Below are 19,582 nucleotides of genomic sequence, written 5' to 3' on the forward strand. Positions count from 1 at the left end.
ACTTCCTATAATTTAAGGCAACAAAATATTTCTTTTAGATTAAAAACTTTAAATGTTTTCTGTGAATTATAATATTTCTATATCATGGTTTTTTTTTTTAATTTTTAAAAGCTGGTATTTTGCTTACTGTTGTTTTTTTAGGTAGTGCTAATTTTTTTCGTATAACCTAAGTATTTTACATCTGGTTGGAATAAACTTGTCAGTTTTAAAAAGCTGATAAATACAGGTATAAATTGGATCCAAACACTTTGGTGATTCTGTTTGCCGTTTGGAAAATATTAAAATTTCAAATGCAAAATAGATTTTCTGCAAAGTTTTTTTTCTATATTTTGACTCTAAAAATTCAGAAAAAGTCGAAAAAATAATTTCTTTTGTTTTTATAATTTTTTTTGTATAATGGCATTAATTAGGTATCGTTTAAGATATCGTTTATTTAAAATTATTCTTTTTAATCTTATTTCCTTTCCCCTTTTGCTCCTGACGAACTCTTTGAGGAACTCGTAATACCTCAATCCAAAAATAGAGTTCCCCTGAGACCCGCCATGCGATTGCAGATTCTCACTGTGGTTTTAGGCTCAAACCCATCATCCGCGTGCTCCTTCTTTCCTCCTCCGCCTCCTTCTCCTCCTCCTCGTCGTCGTCGTCGTCGTTGCCTGTTGACATGTCACTAATTTCGAGTTCTCTAAGCTGTTTTTGTTGGAAATTTGATTTTCGCCATGGGCTTTGGGCCCTGGTACAGGCCTTTCCCTTAGCCAAAAACTCCCAACGATGATTGATGTGTTTGGCATACGGAATATACGGAAAAGCCGAAAACAAAAACCCTTTTTCGAAACATATTTTATGTCATTTTGTGTGTGCCGCAGGAGAAATGTATTAATCATCCATGGGATGGATGGGTTTTTGCCCGGCGAAGAGCCGAAGTGATAAATTAAGTTTGAAGATGATTGGGAAATGTCTGTCGAGTAATTAGTGAACAGAAGAGCTCTGGGGTCTAGGCGGGGAGGGAAGTGGAGGGAGGCCTAAGAGAGCAATAATGATGTGCATGACAGAAGAAATGCAAGAGACCGAAATTAAATATGATAAAAGACCCACACAGTCGCAGTCACAGTCTGTTCGCCATAATTAAGTATGACATGCAAAAGTATGAATTATCACTGAAATGTCAAAATGTCACAGCTGCCATCAGGCGAAGATACTGGGATTGGGATTGGGATTGCGCCTGGAGAAGAGCTGGAGAAGGCTGGCGGAAGGCATAAATACTATAAGAGAGGCAGGGGCAGGGGCAGGGGCAGGGGCGGAGGCTGGTGGCATGAACCGACGAACGCCGCGTGTGGGATTAACTGACTTGAAAATTTATGATATGAAAAATTACTTTAGCTCAACGCACACAACAGCAAATGAAAGATTCAGATGCAGACGCACAAAAAGATACAAAAGTACACAGAGATACAGCGAGAGGGAGAGATGTTTATTTTGTATTTTACGAGTATTTGAATGCGTCTCTCGCCTGCTCCCAAAGAGTGAGTCCTGTGTGTTGAAAAATTAATGTGCACAACTGTCATTGCAATGACAGAAGCGATCCGAGGCGAAGGGGTATTCGTTCTTCATATTTGCCCAGGATTGGGGCGTGAGGGTTGCTCTCTTCTGTGTTGTGAAAGCTTTTGATAAATGATTTTGAAATGTGACAAAATGCTTACGAGTGGGATTAACAGACGACCAAGCAACGACGCAACGACAACGACAACGACAACGATGATGATGATGTGGATGTGGATGTGACGGAGGATGGGATAAAAAAAAGAAGCGTCCAAGGATTGTTCTCTTGTTTGTTTCTGGCTGCGAGGAAAGAGTTGTGTTTGCCGTCCGAGGGACCAACAAGTTTGCTTTGTGCCATCCCAAATTGGATGGGATTATAGAGATTTTCGCAAATGAAGTTGTTAGAGCAGTGAATGGGGGATGCTTCGGCGAGAGGAGGATGATGGATAAATGGAAATAAAATTACGAAAAATGGGATGTTTATGTACCACAAGCGGTATGGTTTCCATGGCATACTTTTGAGAGAGAAGGAAAGTTTTAAGAAAGAACATCCAATATCTGGAACTGTAATAAAGTCACACCTTCGATCACCCGACGATCATTTGACTCTTGGGCTTACCTTTCCATATTGTCATCAAAAGGTCATCCATCAACCAATGACGCCATGTGGCAGACATCAAGTTGCGACGACCGATCAGTGATCGGTGATCGGTGATCAGTGCTCGACGCCTTTTGGCATTTTCATTCATCATCAATCTTGCGGGTTGTGAAGCATCTGTAAGTAGCGACAAAATGCAAAGCCATACCCCCGCCCCACGCCATGGATAGATCGATCGAGCCAAAGACATCATCAGTCAAGTGGCGCGACAGCGCGTCCCATAGTCGGGTCAATTCGCTATGACAGCTCTCTCTCTCTCTCTCTCTCTCTCTTTCTCTCTGTCTTGTGTGTGATTTATAAACGCGACTCTTGGCGGGGCAGACAGGCACTCCATAGATAATCGTTGAGATTCTACCGCCAAGGCGCACACGATTTATCATATAATTAACTATATCGATAATGTTATTACACTGTCCATAAAAACGGCACTCCAGATGGATCGTGGATCGTGGATCGTGGGTCGTGGCAGGTGCCTGTGACACGATGGTAAACAAAGATTACGACCCCAAGGGGGCCCTAGCGGAGATCTCAGATGCGGGTCGTCTATAGATCGGATCGGAATCAAGCGGTGCCTGCCATTGAGTATTTTTGGGGGCAAACAAAAGCGCCACTGCCACTCCCTCTCCCCCTCCACTCCACACCATTCCCGATTCACTCTCTCCCTCCGCCTGCCCCAACCCACCATATAAATCAATTAATTTAAACTGTCAGGCAGCTGTCAAATTGTGTTGCTACCGGGAGCGTTTTCTCGTTTCATTTCGTTTCGTTTCGCTTTGACTCTCTCAACATCGCCTCGGGTTCGGGTTTCGGTTCTCGGGAGAGTGGAGTGCGGCGAGCGGAGGGGTCTCATTCTGCGCGGGAGGGGGAGTGTGCCGGAGAGACTCAGTCGCGACTTTGGGTACGGACCAGGCGACATGTCGAGATTTACCGAGTGATTGACGACTTTATGTGTCATTAAATACCGTTAGCAGTCGACTCTCTCGACTCTCGCTCGCCCGCTCGTTGGCGTCGCCTTTTGTGTGTCAGTGTGTGTGTGTGTGTGTGGGGGTGTGGGTGGGGGCACCCTGGACTCGAGTCATTTTTCATGCCACGCAGTCCCCAGGTCCCGTGTTTAGTGAAAGTCGTTTCGATCCCCATATTTGTTGCTGTTGTGGAGCACGGCTGTATCTGCCTGTATCTTTGTGTGATTAGCGGCAATTAGACACCCCACTGCGGGGGCGACAATTACTCTCGAAAGCGACAAGCGACTGAGGTAATGACTGAAATATATATTCATTTAGTTGGAGGTATTTGATCATGCGAGTACTTATTCCCATGACAGTTGTTTATGCGTTGGCACTTAAGGCACTTCTAAGACACTCCTATGGGATCTGATGGGTTCTCAATGCTTTACGGCTACTAGTAGTCCAGGAATTTATCACATCCTAGTGCGCAAGCCCTCGGCACACCCGCTCTGCCCTCGGCGCCCACCCCTGGCTCACTAGCTTTGCTTCGGCGTCCACTCTCGGATCACTCGCATCGCTTCTGCGCTCTCCCCCGGCTCACGCGCTCTGTTCGCTCGCGCCGATATGAGTTGAATATCTGCCGACGATCCCAAGCTTTTTTATAGAATAGAGAAATGTCTCTTCCATAAATAATATTACAATTATTTTAAAAATATCAAAATTTTAATAAGAGAATATTAGGACGGTCTTGTTGATGGAATATCCCTTACTCCATCCATTATGCTACCCCTGGGACCGAATTCTCAAGTACTTATTGAATAACCTATGAAAAGCATAGCTCAAAAATAAATGTCTTCTCTAAATTAAGAGGTTTTCAGAGCTCGGAAGTACGATAGGAAAATGCCCTACTCCTTCTATGAATTCTAAACCAGAACTTTTACCACTTAGTTGGGCTCAACTCATTCGATTAGTCAAATCATCTTCCACTCATGGCCAATGCGAATCAAACGTTCAATTCCCATACATTTACAATTATCCTTGTACCAATTCCGATGCCAACTGAATTGAAATAGATTCCCGCAATCAGAAAGCGTTCTTCCCCCCATCACGACAACAATAAAACCGACAAGAACACCCCTCTCTCCCGCCCCCGCAGGACTCAATAGTGCAATCCTCGAAATCCCGCCTCAAAGCCGGGGGTGAAATGGCGGCAATGTTAACTGGCACTCAACTAGCAGCTTATTAGCAAACTTTCCCATTGGATTATATAGTTGAATATTATAATAATCGAGTTAGGGTCCCGTGTAAGTGGGTGCTCTCTGGCAATGGCTTTGGGGCATGTGGCTGGGCTGGCAGGCAGCTTTCATGCACAATTTCCGTTTTCATGGCTCTGGGCATGAAAGTAAGCCCCCAGTTTACGAGACGGCAGCGAGGACCACGAACAAGGGCCAGGAATGAGGAAGGACGAGGAGGATGGCCATGGCGATGGCGATGGCGTCTCATGTTAGTGTAACAAAAAGTGGGCAACTTTTTAGAGCGACGAGGAAATACTTTGCTAAATTGCCAGGGCGGTAGCGGTGGCACTAGGAACTCCTGCCCTTCCCCGATCCTTCCCTCTCCTCATGGACTGGCAACAAAACCAATAACAGGACGTACATTCATGTGAGTGCCGAGAGAGAGAGAGAGAGAGAGGGGGGGTCGGACGTCGGAGGACGGAGAAGGATTCAACTTTTACAAATCGTTAGCATTTCGCACGTTTATTGAGTTGTTTTTGTATGTAAATTGGTTGCATAACTTTTGCCATGGAAAGTGTCGAGTGGCCGGAATGGCAACACTAACGCAATCCCTACACACAACCCTAACTCTTTTGATGGCCCCCCTCCGGTATTCGGGGGATAGAACACAGGGTATACTGGAGTCTTGTTGGGGCATGCGACAGGCGGAAGAAAGATCTCCCTCTTCTTCTTGGAAGATATGGTAGTCACAATTGTATAAATACAGGGCTAATATTTGCTGGGATTATACATAGAAGCTTTATAGATGGATCTACCAGAATTCATCAAACCTAAGTAGTTCTTAGAAAGAAAATACCTCAATAAGAACAGCACTGCCTACAAAATTCCTTCTTGCAGTAATGCTAAATTTTCCCCTCTCATAAAAATGCATTGCCAGAAAGCTATTGAAATTCTATCTGTATAAATATCGTAAGAACAAAATGGCATATTAAAAAGAAACACCCATATTGAAATAAAATACTTGGTTTTTTGGTTTGTTTGGTAAATACAAAAATAAAATAAATAAATTATGAAATAATTGAAATAAATAATAATTTTTTTTAAAATTGATTTATATTGAAAATTCTTTAAAAAACGACCCAAATGTTCTCCCTGTTATTGTTGGCGTACAAGTGAAGCGAGTGCGCAGGGGTATCCCCCTAGTATCTAAATATAAAAAAACCTAATTAATTTATTGAATTTGTAGAAAATATATTTAATCTAATTATACAAATATTTAACTAAAATATGAAATATATTGTTTTAAAAAATTAATACATTTAAAATGAATAATTATGATTCTCAGGTGTTTTTTCTCTGGGTGTATGCTAGAGCCCTGCATAAATTCACAGTACTCATAAAATCCCAGATATATTTCATGCGTCTTTAATGCTTTTGATCATTACGATTATGCTTGCTTTCTCATTCTCTCTACAAGGATTTAAATGGAAAGTGAGCGCGAAAAAAGTCAGAAATTTTGGAATCCGATACCGTAAAAATACCTACTTTGTTCAGTCCATTTTGGTCGAAGACGAAGCGAATCCGAAGCGAATACCGAATACCCAGTAGTGGGTATCTCTTAGTCGAAATGGCACCCAATATCGATTCTGCTTCTCTTTTTTTGGCCCTACCACTACACACTGGATTACTGTCTGTAGATTTTCAGATACCCAAAGCTAGTGTGTTCTCTGTCTCTGTCCCTCTGTCTCTGGTCTGTGCGTTTTGTTTGTGTATTAACTTTGATTCCACTTTGAGTGCGCCAACGCCAAAGCCACACCAACGCCAACGCCAGCTCCAACGCATTCTAAAAAGTTAAAGCTATTTGCGTATCTAGTAAGGGGTGCCGGGTCGGTTCGGGGGGGCGGAAAGGTCGTTCTGTCTGCGGTTGTTGTTGGTTTTCGGTTGTGGTTCGTTTCGTTTCGGTTTGGTGGTGCATATTTGTCGTTTGCGGTCCTCTCAGCTGCAAATATTATAGCAAATTGAACTGTAAATAGTTTTTATTGCCCTTTAGGCCACAGAGCCAGAGTGTCGAAGGCAGAGCCAGAGTCAGAAACCAGCAACCAGAGAGCCAGAACCGAGAATATGCCAAGCCGAAGTGCAGGCATAACTCTGTTTTTGTGTGTTTCCAACAATGTGCATACATACTTGGGGCAAGGGGCATGGGGCATACCACTACCCCTCCCCCTCCCATACGCCACAAAATGAAGTTGTTGAAATGCACAGAGATTAACCCTGAGGAATGTCGTGGTGGCAGGCAGCTATGGGTTTCATACCCTGCCAAAGCAAAGCTTTCTCGACTAAAAGGCAGGGAGGAAGAGTGTTTGGGGATTCCCCATAATATAGGAATATTATTCGATCAAGAGAATAAAGGGAAGGGATTCCTGATAGAGAACTTCAGAACTTTTAGAAAAGGTAAAGAAAAAACCCTGAAGATCGGGCAAATAAAACTTTATTTTATTGCTAAAAATATATGATATTTTTCATAGGAAGTTAAATAACCTTCGATTTTGGAATAGGATCTGTAATGATAGGTAGGTCTTACTCCGTTTGCCTCTTTTTAATCGCTACAGAAATACCCTTATGATGGCAGGAGTTACTCTACCAAAAAGAGCCTTAAAGATTCAGATTTTCTGACCTGATCTCAACCTTAAAAATATTTAAATAAGTCTTTGAGTATGGAACTAATTGTAAGAAATTTCTATACATTGCGGAATGATTGAAGTCTCTTTTGCACTCTATTCCATTTATTATTGTTCCACTTTTTGAGGGATGGCACAGCAATCGTATATTTTCATTCATGTCAGTTTGTTCCATTGTTTAAATTATTGAAATTAGGCAGCACAAATTCCCTTCAAGTCCGCCAGCTGCCGGCCACACCCCGAGGCAGCCGTGACGGCGGGGGCCGGCGTGGGGACCCATATTGCCACCTTTGACACCTACCTACCCAGCAAACAAAAAAAAAAAAGGAAGAAAAGAAATCAAACAACGTCTGACAACAACGCCCCCTCGTTGGATGATTAATGATTGGCAAATTAATATAAAAATTCTGCCTGGCTGCCTCGCTGGTTGCCTGCCTCTGAGAGCGGACCGTCATCGTCGTCATCCTCGAATTCTCAATCCACAGTCCACACAGAAATGTTGCTGCCTCGGCGAACATGAAACTAATAATTTGTGTGCCGTAATTTGCATAGATATATCATTATTATTATTATTATATTTTTCTCTCCTTCTCTTTTTCGTACACGCCTCGCATTTTCATCAATCAATCGGAGGAGTGCTGGAGGGGGGCAGGGCGGGGGGGAGTGGACATGACATGAAAAATATGTCTGCCAGTCGATGGAAAGAATTATAATTTATAAAAAATTTAAGAGCACTGCAACGTGCGCCACTCGACATCAATCAAAAAATCTCAGTGGACATTGCAGACGGACAGCGGGACAGTGGAACGGATGGATGGATGGATGGAGAGACGTCTGTCTCGGAAACGAGATTACGACGGTAGCAAGTAGCAGTCATCGGTATTGGTGGCTACTGCGATTCCGACTCCACTGAGCGATTCGACGCGACCCATTCCACCATTCCATTCCGTTCGGAGCCACTACTGGGCCTTTGTTGGGTCAAAAATGATTTGATACCCTCTGTGGCAGAGGGTGTGATAGTTTTGGCCAGCAGTTGACTATTCCCAGAAGAAATACCTGGTATCTGATTAATAGGAAGAGGGGGGACGAGTTTTTGGTATATCTGTTCTCTATTATACAATTCTTATAGCCACGAGGGACCTTTAGATAGTTCTTTTTAATCAAAAACCATTCAAATTCCCAAAGATATTTTAGAAGCCATGTCTCTTTCTTATATAAAAAGTTTTTGGGTCGTCGTTGCTCCGCTAGTTGTCTCATATCTGCGTGAGCTAAGCGAGTACGGACATAAGCGAAGCGAGTGAGCCGGGGGTTGTCGCACGACCGAAGCGAGTTCGTAGAAGCCTTATCCCTTATTATTATTAAATATCTTAAATATGTAAATTTTCTACAATCTATATACATTTTCGAGATATAAGACACAGAAACAATAGGTTCTTCCTATAAATATTAAAGAATTTCTAAAGCCCCTCTACCACGTACCCCTATACCAGCGCTGTAAACATTTTTCTGCTCTATAAAAACCCCTCATCATTCCACAGTATCAACCTATTCAAATCCCAAACAGACCCATCTTTCCTTCTTGTTATAAATGACTCGAGCCATGGGCACCGACAACGAGACGACGACGACCATGACGATGCCGCTGCTGATGATGATGATGTTTGGGGATACATCTGCCTCTGCCTCTGCCGCTGCCACGCCTCTCTGCTACGTGTATTGTTGCCCTGTCCTGCCCTGGACTGGCTGGACGGATGTTGGAAAATGTGGAAATTGTGAAAAATTTTATAACAATTCATAATAACAAATGCTGCAAACGGAAATGCCGGAAAAAACGAAGTTTATTAGATTTGTTCCAGGCCCCGAGATCGGGTCGAAACGGACTTCCCATCGCCGCTGCTGCTGCTGCTCCCGGGTCTCTTTCAACTTCAATTTGTTCGCTCTCAAATGAGATTAATGATGGTGGCAGACGCACAGTTGCAATCCGGCACGGCTCGGCACGGCACGGCACGGCACGACGCACTGTTGACTCGCATTAAATGCCACCTAATTAATGATCGAAAACTGTTGCAAGAGGATATGCCACGCCTTCTCTGGGCCGTATGCCCCCATAGTGCACAATTTGAGCTGAAGAAAAGTGAGTGACAAGAGGAACGGACTGACACATTCACTCTCTCTCTCTCTCTCTATATGGATGATGATTGCTCTTCTCCAGTCACTCAATGCCAGTCCCAGTCCCAGTCCCAATCCCAGTCCCTCTCCAATGATTAATGAGCTTATTATATACACTCTCTCTCTCTCTCGTTCCCTGCCAGTCGGGAGTTCTTTTCTTTTTGGCCAAGGCCTCATTATTCTTCATTGTTCATTTTGGCATGGTGTGGCAAAAAAGATTTATTACGATCCCACCGAATGGCATGGAGAGTGCTGGAAGGTGGAAAATGGCCGCAAGATGCACTCAATACATCTCGAAGAAAAGAGCATTCATTCATGTACTTTAATCGGTTGTCGGGGGCTCCTCTTTGGCGCTGACTTGATGAAATCCCCGACAAACCAACTATTTCTGCCTCACTGCCTCCTCACGCTGTCTGTCGTTCCCTTTTGGAAGTGGATTAAAATGTTGCACGGCTGCTGAGCTCAGCAATTTGCAGCAGCAGCAGCAGCAGTGGCAACAGCCAGCGGCAACAGCAAACGAGCGTCGCGTCGCGATGACAGCTGTCAACATGTCGTATGATTAATGTTGGCCAAATGCGGTTGCATTTTTGTGCGTTTTCGCGCTGCAAATGAAATGATAAATTGGGTGTGCAAACATTTTGCTTTGCTCTCGGCCAACAGACCACGAGCTGACCAATTTACAGGCTTAATGATGAAACCAGATCAGAGATCCAGAGCCAGACCATGGTTGTGGCAAAGAAGTCCCTCAATTAAATTGCCTTTCACCTGCAGAATGTCATTCAGGAAACCGAATGCCGCATATATCCGCTGCCTCGTTCCAATGCCAACTTGGAGCTGTTTTTGCTGATGTAGTGCCACGCCTTTGCTGACACCTCTGCGCTGCCACACAACAACCTTCAGGTAGTGCCTCCCCTGCTTCTGTGCCTCTGGTGTGTCGTGTGTGTGTGTGTGTGTGTGTGTGTGTGAAGTGGAATGTCCACATCCGTTTTGGCTCGCGTTTGATTGATTGAAACTGCAGTTGCAACTTGGTGGCAGCAATGGCGACGACAGGCACTCACAGCTCAGCTTGGTTGCTGGTGGGGCCAGAGGGGGCTGAGTGTGGGGGCACAAAGTGCACAAATCAACGCCACTAATGTACGACCTTTTGGCCGCGCGACTCGATGGAGTTTTGTCGACATGGGAAATCGGGGAAATGTTTCAGCTGGATTTCCCCCAGGTGGCAAGCAATCAAGTGCTTCTTTGTGATGGAAGATAGAGAGGGTACGGAGTGGAAATGGGAGGTGGAAGTGGAGAAAATGAGGGCTAGAGAGGCTACTAAAAATTATTCTTGAAGTGGCAAATAATATTAAATTATTTTCCCTGTATTTTCAGTTCTCCTCGAAGCTCACAAAAAATATTCCCTAAGGTAAGTACTCAAGGGATCTCCTAAAAGGAGCCCTTACCTCTTGGAAATCCCCCTAAAATAAACCCAAATAGATCATAATTATACCTCTTACCGAAAGTATTCCTTCACTTTCTCTCGAATCTCCTCAAATCCTTCCTTTGCAAGCATAAATCTAACATTTGAAGGCCCTGCCAGCTCTTAACGTGTACAAATTGGCCGTTTATGTGCGAATCTTTGAATGGGAAAATCAACCCATCATCCCGAAGGGGCTGCCAAATGCAGCTTCAAATCCAGCTGCATCTTCCATCTTCATCGCCATCTCAGTGGAGAGGCTCTGCCGGGCTGGATTGTTCCGTTCGAGTCAATTTCCTGTTGCGGCTTCAAATGCAAAACTAATAACATGACAAGGCAACCAGAGTCTTGGCTCTCGACAAACATTATAAATGCAGCCATAAATGCGTCATAAACCAGGCAGAAACATGGTCGAGAGTGGAGCGGGACCTGCGAGTGCAGTGGGGCGAGTGGGCCGAGTGGGGGGCTTTGAGGAGCCAGCCATGACGATGATGGCAACGTCGCAGAAATATGGCCAAAGGCTGCAAGCGGCAACAACATAATAAATTAATTATATGCAACATCAGCATCGGGGGCCCCCAAGTAAGGTGCCTGCCTTCTGCCTCCTGTCCCCCTCATGTCCTCTGGTGCCCCCCGCTTTTGAATGATGTGTGGCATAAAGTCGTGAGCGTGAGCGTCTATTAGCAGTCAACGTTGACGACGTACAACAGAACCGGCAACGATCCCTGATTCTGCACAGTGCCCCCCAGTGCCCCCCTCCAGTGGTGGCTGCCACTCTTGACAAGGCGCACACGAGCGCGAACAAACAAGGGGCGTGCCACAGGGGCGAGGAGGCCACGGCAGCGAGAGAGAGAGAGATAGTTTAGCATGTGTGGCATCGCGAAAAGGCGAGGCAAGAGTCAAGTCAAGTCGTGGGGCAAGTCAAGTCGAGTCGCGCGCGGGGTGTGCGCGGGGGAGACTACAGGCCAGGCCAGAGAGCCAGTCAAACAGGCAATCCATCCATCAGCCGCTGGCAGACAGCAATTGCAAGTTGCAAGTTGTATGTGGCACGTTTGATGTGCGCTGCTACCCTAACGGCACCGAGGAAGTTATTACTGCAACAACACGCTGCAGCGCTCCGGAGTTCGTGTGTGGTTTACTGCGACTAATGGATGGGTTTCAGATTAGAAAAGAGGATGGAAATTAGAGATTAAAATTGAATCAACTCGTACGCGGGTTTCCCAATGCTTCCCAGGGGATATACACGGAATCTATTCAAATATTCGATTGTTCCTGGAGTTCCTGATGTGTTTTCCATCTAGTGATGGGGAAAATCATCCAAAAGTGGATGGCATTCTTTAACCATCCTTTTCTGATCATCCTTTTGCATCTTTTCCTCTGAATTCCCGCACTATTCATCGTCTGCTCATCTACTTATAAGCTTATACTAGATCTACTCCTCATATATCATCCATCTAACCATCTTCTGGGCCCCTATTCCCCGCCCCGCATAGAGCATACCCTATTCGTCTTGGCTATATCTTTGGTGCACCATAATTCTTGCCATTGTTGTTGCATCGCCTCGCAAAAGACGTTGCCACAAATGTTGCTGACGTTGCTGACTAGCCAACTTCGGGAGAGACGAGACGAGACGCTCACTTTAGATTGCAGCGGCTGGCAGAGGGGGGGGGACGGAAGGGATAATGGCTGGATGGGATGGAAAGAGGGAGAGTGTTCTGATTGGAAAATCAAGTGTGCAGTGCATCAGTTGAGCTCTGAACGGAGCCAGAGCCGGGGCCTGGCCTGGGGCTGGGGCTGGGGCCGGTGCCGGGGCATGTTTGCCTGCTTTTAATGGGGGGGCCCCCTCAAGCAAGGGGCTGGCTGGGGGCTGCAGCTCCGCTAATTGCGAATGCTTGACGCATGTTGCAGCCACTCGGGCCAGACATGGACACGAAGTGGGTAGATGGGGCACGGAGCACGGTCAGGGGGGGCACGGGACACGGGGCAGCGTCAAGTCTTTTGCTTAGACAGCTCAGCCAAGTCGGATCCACTCGGATCCACTCCTCCATCAATTCCACGACTCGCGCGCTGCTGCGTGATTTTTAATTAGTTTTCTTAGAAATTAAATTGTTAATTTGATCGACGCATTTTCTGCACTCTACGCTGCTGTCTCTCTCCCTCTCCCTGTCTCTGTCTCCGTCCCTCCCCTCCCTACCATCCATCCATTTGAGCCGCTAAGTGGCCTGTTGCTTTGACTTCATTATGGCCGTTGCTGTTGCATTTGCTGCCTGGTTGCCTGTTGCCCGTTGCCTCTTGCCTCTTCCCTGCTTGCCTGCTTGCCTGTTGGCTTGTTTGAGCTCTTTGTCTGCTCATTAATGCCAATTCTGGCGCGCCAGAGTTGACGCCTGCCCGTAGTATCCCCATTTTACTAGACTTCTCCACTTTGGTCACGGCCATCAGCCAAGACAAGTTGCACTCGTGACTGACTGGGAGAGTGTTGGTTGCTTATGGGTCCCTTACTACCGGGAAGGGGCACTACGAAAGGAGCGAAAGGAGTGTGGGCTGTCAGCGATGGGGTGATTGGTATATGCCAACAACATATGTTGCAGTGCCAGTGGCAGTGGCAGTGGCAGTTGAAGGAAATGCCTTCTTACTGAATTGCTTGGTGACATGCAACAAGGAATAATTTAAGGAAAAATGTAATGCATTTGAATCATTTATGGTATTCCATAGAAACACAACCGACAGGCGGACATCTGATTGGAAAATGCCCAAGACATTTCATTCCTAAACGGAACAGTTGAAACACTTATGGATGGACCTTTTGCCAGGTATTAAAGGGGAGGGGAATATGTCCTGTCCAGAGAGCAAAGCTTTCTCTCGATTATTTATCGATAATATGGAATTTGTATCGATTCTAGAGACTAGAACCCGCTTTAGCCACCATGAATATTGTTTTTTTCCTCTATATTTTATTTCCATAGTTTGGAAAAGATAAAAAAACCTACGTGCTTTTAATTTGGCGTGAATACTGAGAGATTTGATTATTAATTGTTATCGATAACTTAAGGAATCAAAGTTATGTTCGATTGGTAGTCTTTGCCTTAAAGTTTTCTCCCTTTACTCATATTCTACCATTTTTATGCAATTTCAATCGATTTTATATCGATAGAAAAGTGTAAATATCGATAAAAGCAACTCTCTATCAATAAATATCGATTAATGATGAAAACAAGAATATTGCAGGAACTTTTAGTAGTCCCCCCCCCCCCTATTTTTTGTGCCACAAGTTTTCCGCTAACCTATTCGTGACCCCCCGCCCCCCATCATCCTTGTGGCTGACGCAACCCCTTAACGAAAACTGGCCTGCAATCAAACAACTTTCGCCTGCAATCAGTCGATCAATCAATCAATCACACCAACAACTGACAATTTCAATCTCACTCTCTTTGCCGGTCTCTGTGTTTCACTTCAAGCAGCGAACCTCCTTCCTGGCTGTCACGCCCCTGCCCCATTGTTGCACAGTGGTGCAACGGCGAATGGTGGATGGTGCATGTGGCATGTGGTGTAGGGTGCATGGTGCCTGGTGCATGGTGCATGATGCATGTGCCACTCAATGGCAATTAAGGCCGAAATAAAATAATACACAAAAATGGCAATTAACCTTTGAATGCCATGCATGACCACGTAGCCTGTCGGCCTGCCTGCCTGCCTGCTGCAAGGAGGAGGTCCGCGAGGAGGAACTGGAACTGGAACTGGAGCTGGATCTGAAGGAGCAGGAGCAGCAGCAGAAGCAGGAGCAGGAGGACGAGTGCAGGGGCCGAAAGATAAAATAATTACCCAGACGCATAACTCGAAAGTAAAATATAAATTTAATTTATGCATGCACACAACAACAGGGCAAAGACTGAGAGCCGTACCGTACCCCAGACCCGGATCCGGACCACTGCAATTTATCTCACGCGGATCGCAGTTCGTTGATATATCTATGCCCCCCCCTCAGACCCCCACAGACCCCCTCCGACCACCGACTCCGGGCGAGGCCCTAAATATGAAATAATTTATGATGCGACATTTTCATCAGCAATTCGTTAAAATTCATGCATGCATGCATTTTTTAGCAGTGCCCCAATGCCCCTTCGCACCACCTGAAACGTCCCTGAACCGCCCCTTTTGGCGCTGTTTTTATTATAAATTTATTAAGCCGCATATTGCATTCGAGAGTGAAATAAAGGCAGGGGCAGGGGCAGAGCAGAGCCAGAGCCTTGCCCCTGAGGAGTGTGCGCCGTGTGTGTGGTGTGTGGTGTGGCAGGGCAGAGCAGAGCAGACAAAGCCAGGCGACGACAACACGAATCGCATGTAAAATTCTTATTTTAATCGATGCAAATGCTGATGACGCCGATGGTGGTGCATGCCCCAGCCACAGTTCCATATGACAGGCAGGCAGGCAGGCAGAAAAGCTAGAGGACAGAGGGGGGCACACACTGTGTGCCCGTTGGGGAGGCCTGAAAACGAAAAAAATAACGCGGCCATCGCGATAATAAATCAATTTTCACAATAAACAGTTGTGCGCCGTGGCGGCAGCAGACGATGACGGCGACGCCAATCGGCAAACAGTGGGACAAAATATCGATAAAAAAAGCTCATTTGCCATTTAAAGTAGGAAATATTTGGACTCTAAGAAGCATATCTTAGAAGAGAATAATTTTTTCTATTTTCTAAAACAACATTTTACTTTATTATAAATTTTAAAAAATTCGCTCTATTAATAATATGGCTTATAAAATTCTAAAAAAGTTTTCTTACCATTAAAATTATTTTAAATTTCAAGATATCTATGAGAAGACCTATAAAGATCGTCAAAATGTATTTTAAGAAATTTTGAAGGCTTGTAAATATTATAATATAATATAATCATCATCAACTATAAAATAGTATTTGCAAGCTCTACAGATCTCTCAAAATACATTTCTATAATCCTGCAATTCTTTCGAAAGATCTTCTAATATCGTATTATAGATTCTTATAGATCCCATAGATCCTAATGGTACTCAAAATGATATTCCAAGTACCTACAATACTCCTATTAAAATGCTGCCGAATGGCTCCAAAAGTCTGAAAAAATCTTGAATTTCAACAAATGTCTCTCAAATATTTGCCCCACTGTTGGCGAATGCCTCCTCGACTCTGACTCTGACTCTGACTCGTCGAGGGGTTAAAACACATCTCACACCACTCGACTTCATGTCTTGGCAGCGACATAATAAATTAACTGCACTGCAATTATTTTCGCATTTTCGCAAAGTGAATAAAAATTATAAAATTATGTGGAAACCGATGGAACAGAGGAATTGAGAACGCCAACGAGCGGTGCACGAGGGGGATGAGAGGCAGGAGAGGAGGGCGTGTACCGTGCCCCGAAACAACCCATGTGGCAAGTGTCGTTTACGTAGCCGCGAAAGTGAGAGCTTATATAAGGGATTAGCTGACGCCTGACCCTTGCTCCCTGGCTCCCCCTGTTCACACTCACCTTGAGAGGCGGTCCCCCCCGTTGGAGCCCCCCGCCCAACACTCTGCGAAAAACCGGATGGCTGGCAGCAGTACGGACTGTAGCAGTTAATCAAAATATCAAATTAACTGTCGTGTCTGTGGCAAATAAATCAAAATAAAAGCCGGTACGCGGTCCCCGGTCCCCGGTCCCCTGTGCAGAGACCAGGACCGGGGGCGGGGACTATCCCATGAAACCTCCTCAATCAAGCCGTCTGATGACGCTCCCTTATGAAAATTTCATGCGAGTATGCCCGGCCTGCCTGCCTGCCTGGCCTGATGAGTGAGAGCTGAATTTATTATAGGCGCAGAAATGTACGCGGATTTTATGAATGAGCATCAGCCATGTCATGCCTCGTACCCACTCTCTGGGGGAGAGGGGGAGGGAGAGGACGAGCCATGTGTGTCTGTGTGTGTCGTCAACGCCTTTGGCGGTGATTATTCAATGTCAAAACTTAATGTCCCCAAATTGCAGTTGTTGTCAGCGGTCAGCCATGAAATTGAATGCATGTCGCAGATGAGGATGGGCCTCGAGAGCAGATCGGCAATGCTGTGGCAGCAGCTGTTGCATAGTTTCAGGCGTGAACCCTTGCCCAAATTCAATCCAATCCAAGCCGGACTTTCCTTGGTGGTTATCCACCAAATGCAGCCGGCAATTTAAGCAGTCCAAAATGCAAAAAACGAGGAATCCCAAACCCGAAACTCGACTCAAACTCCACTCCACTTCACTCATTTGGCTAGCAGCTGCCATGGGGCATGTCCAGTTAGGAGGGGGACTTGCAGGAGGCAGGAGGGAGGCAGCGACGGCGGCGGCTTGTTACCATAAAATTGGTGTAAACGAATTGCAGTCATCGTCAGCGTTGCCGCCGCTCTGTCGACATTGCAACAGTCCAAATCGTTGGGCACCCAGAAAGAGAGCCCAACGACTGAGGGGTAGAGACGTCCGTCCCCACTCGCGTCATTGTGAAATGTCTGTAATTTGGACAATTTGATGAATGGTTATTTGCCACGAGATGGCAAAGTGGTCATTATTCTTTATCTCTTCCACTCGCACTCGCCGGACCTGCCGCACTCGCTCGCTCACTCGCTCCTTTGTGCTTCCTTTTACCCTCCTTTTATGTGGATGCATTTCTGTGCTTGTTTTTTTGGTTTTTGCAACATTTTACTTACTTTTTCATTGCACATTTGGTGCAGGTTTTTAGCAATTTTTTCGGTCACTTATAGAGTGGAGCAGGCGGGGGTAAGTGCATTGTTTATACGAGTATCGGGAGTTGGGGAATGTGGCATTGAAAAAGGGTCTCATCAGTTGGTCATTAGGCTGAAGGAAGCACTGAAGCAATCTTCATCATATTCGTACTCTGAGCACTCTATTAAGTCATCATCCTTGGGCGTTTTTTAAGTAACATTTATCTATACTAAAGGTATTATTTGGTTTAATAATTGGCTTGGTGATAATCGGAATACGAATATATAGAATGCAGTCTCTTTTCAACTTTTATAATGGTTGATGCATGTTTATTGTTTGTTAATTATTATTTTACTCATATAATCATCATTAGATGAGCATTTTCTGAACTGATAATTTGTTTATGTACTTGTGAGATTAATATTTAATATATAACGAGTAATTGAAGGTTTATTATTCACTTGAGTTTTAATGTAGAAAATGTGATAGTAAAGCCTACAGCGGCACATCCTAGAGTATTTGCTGGGGTATCCGATATCAATGTCATTTGAGCACCTTTCAAAATCTCCATTTATTTTAGTCTTTTCCTTGGATCTTTGACTTTCGTAGGATCTTATTCACCGAAAACGTTTCTTAGTGCGACTCTGTGTTCCAAATGGAAAATCTTGTTCTAAAATTATATTTAACACCCTCCTACACTCTTACACACCTCTACACACTCCCATCGCTCGTGCACCAACCCCCGGCTCACTCGCTTCGCTCGTTTGTTTCATTGGCTTCGCTTCGGTCCATCCACTCGCTTTTCTCGCGTCGATATGGGTAAAATACCGGAGCCCTGACGACCCAAAACTGTTGTATGTAATAGAGCGATATTCCTATTGTCTTTTCCCTGGTACAGGGTATTACTAATGCCTGTTATCTCTCTGAATGGGGCCCCCTTGTTAGCGGAATATATTTTAATGACTTGCTTTATGGGCAAATAAATAGCAATTGCTGGGCAATACCGCGCTGCTGCTCGTTTCATAATTCAATAAATTTGAGAGGCGTTCCACCTGGCGGATCGAGGCGAGCTGTAATATTGTCATTATCCCCCTCTCTTCCGTCCCCCTCCTCGTAGAGGGGGAACGCAGTTCGTGCCCTGTTATCATTTGGAGGCTAAAGATTGCAGTCCGCGCAATAATTCCACGCGGGTTGGCAGCCTGCCACTTGGATGGACGGCTGTGTGTGCGGTCGCGGTCAACTGGAAGCCATCTGTTAGTCCTCCCTTCCCTCCGCCGCCACCCGCCTCCCACCTGCGGCACCACCTATAACCATATAACAGCGTATCCCCCAGTCCGCAGTGCCCCGAGATCGCCTTTGGGCAGGCAGGCAGGCAGCAGAATGCGTTCCACATGGCGGCAGGCCTAATTACATTTCTCGGCAAATGGCAAATGGAGAATGGCGTGATTGCACACGCAAATGTTCTCTCTCTGCCGCTCTCCGCTCTTCGCTCTCCGCTCTACACTCTCCACTCCACACTCTTCACTGTACGGTCTCTACAGTCGCCGCTCGGAGCTGTTCTACGGGCTGGGTTGTTTATATGCGTAGCAAATAGATTTATGCGCTCGTATTTTACACGCTTAATTCCTAAAAGCGAAATCCCCCTCAGCTGCAGAGCCAGAGCAGAGGCGGCAGCTGAAACACTTGCTGCAGTCGCTCTCCCTCCATCTCTTCATCTATCTCTCTTCCTGGCTCGACTCTGCTGATGCTCTGGGCACTTCCTGTGTAGGGGTCTCTCTCTCCCCATCTCTCCTTCTCTCGTGGTGCACTCGGGGCGTACGTGAGACCCGCGACCAACGACCAACGACCGACGACCGACTCGTGCAAGTACTTAAATTACCAAATGAGTTATGCCCTCGCAAATATTTAACAAATGTCGAAAGAAAAGAGGCAGTGGCGAGCAAACGAACTGGGGAGCAGCAGAAACCAAAGAAACAGGAGAAGTGACGAAACGAGACGAAACGAGACGAGAAGCAGTAAGGAGAATGGAGAATCGGGTATTATGTGGTATGTGGGGGAATGAAAAATATGGCTAGTAAATTATTTGGAAATCATACGGAATGCCAGACATTTGGCTAAGCGATTGCCCATTTGATTGATCGTCATTAGCAGTGATTATATATATTATAGTAGATACTCAATAATTATGGAAACC

At 45.4% G+C, this 19,582-nt stretch overlaps 1 long non-coding RNA gene across 2 annotated transcripts in view; it reads left to right on the forward strand.

The window, feature by feature from the left end:
* LOC117188805 overlaps window positions 1-19,582 on the forward strand; it is a 59,832-nt gene that overhangs the window by 22,932 nt on the left and 17,318 nt on the right. The window contains exon 3 of one of the 2 annotated variants that reach the window (XR_004472858.1): window positions 10,592-10,625. This is a non-coding gene — a long non-coding RNA (uncharacterized LOC117188805). Of the gene's footprint in view, window positions 1-10,591; window positions 10,626-19,251; window positions 19,435-19,582 lie in introns of those variants that run through there. The other variant, XR_004472859.1, reaches the window with a different exon arrangement.

This window comes from Drosophila miranda, chromosome 4 (assembly GCF_003369915.1).
Source record: "Drosophila miranda strain MSH22 chromosome 4, D.miranda_PacBio2.1, whole genome shotgun sequence".
Lineage (NCBI taxonomy): Eukaryota > Metazoa > Arthropoda > Insecta > Diptera > Drosophilidae > Drosophila > Drosophila miranda.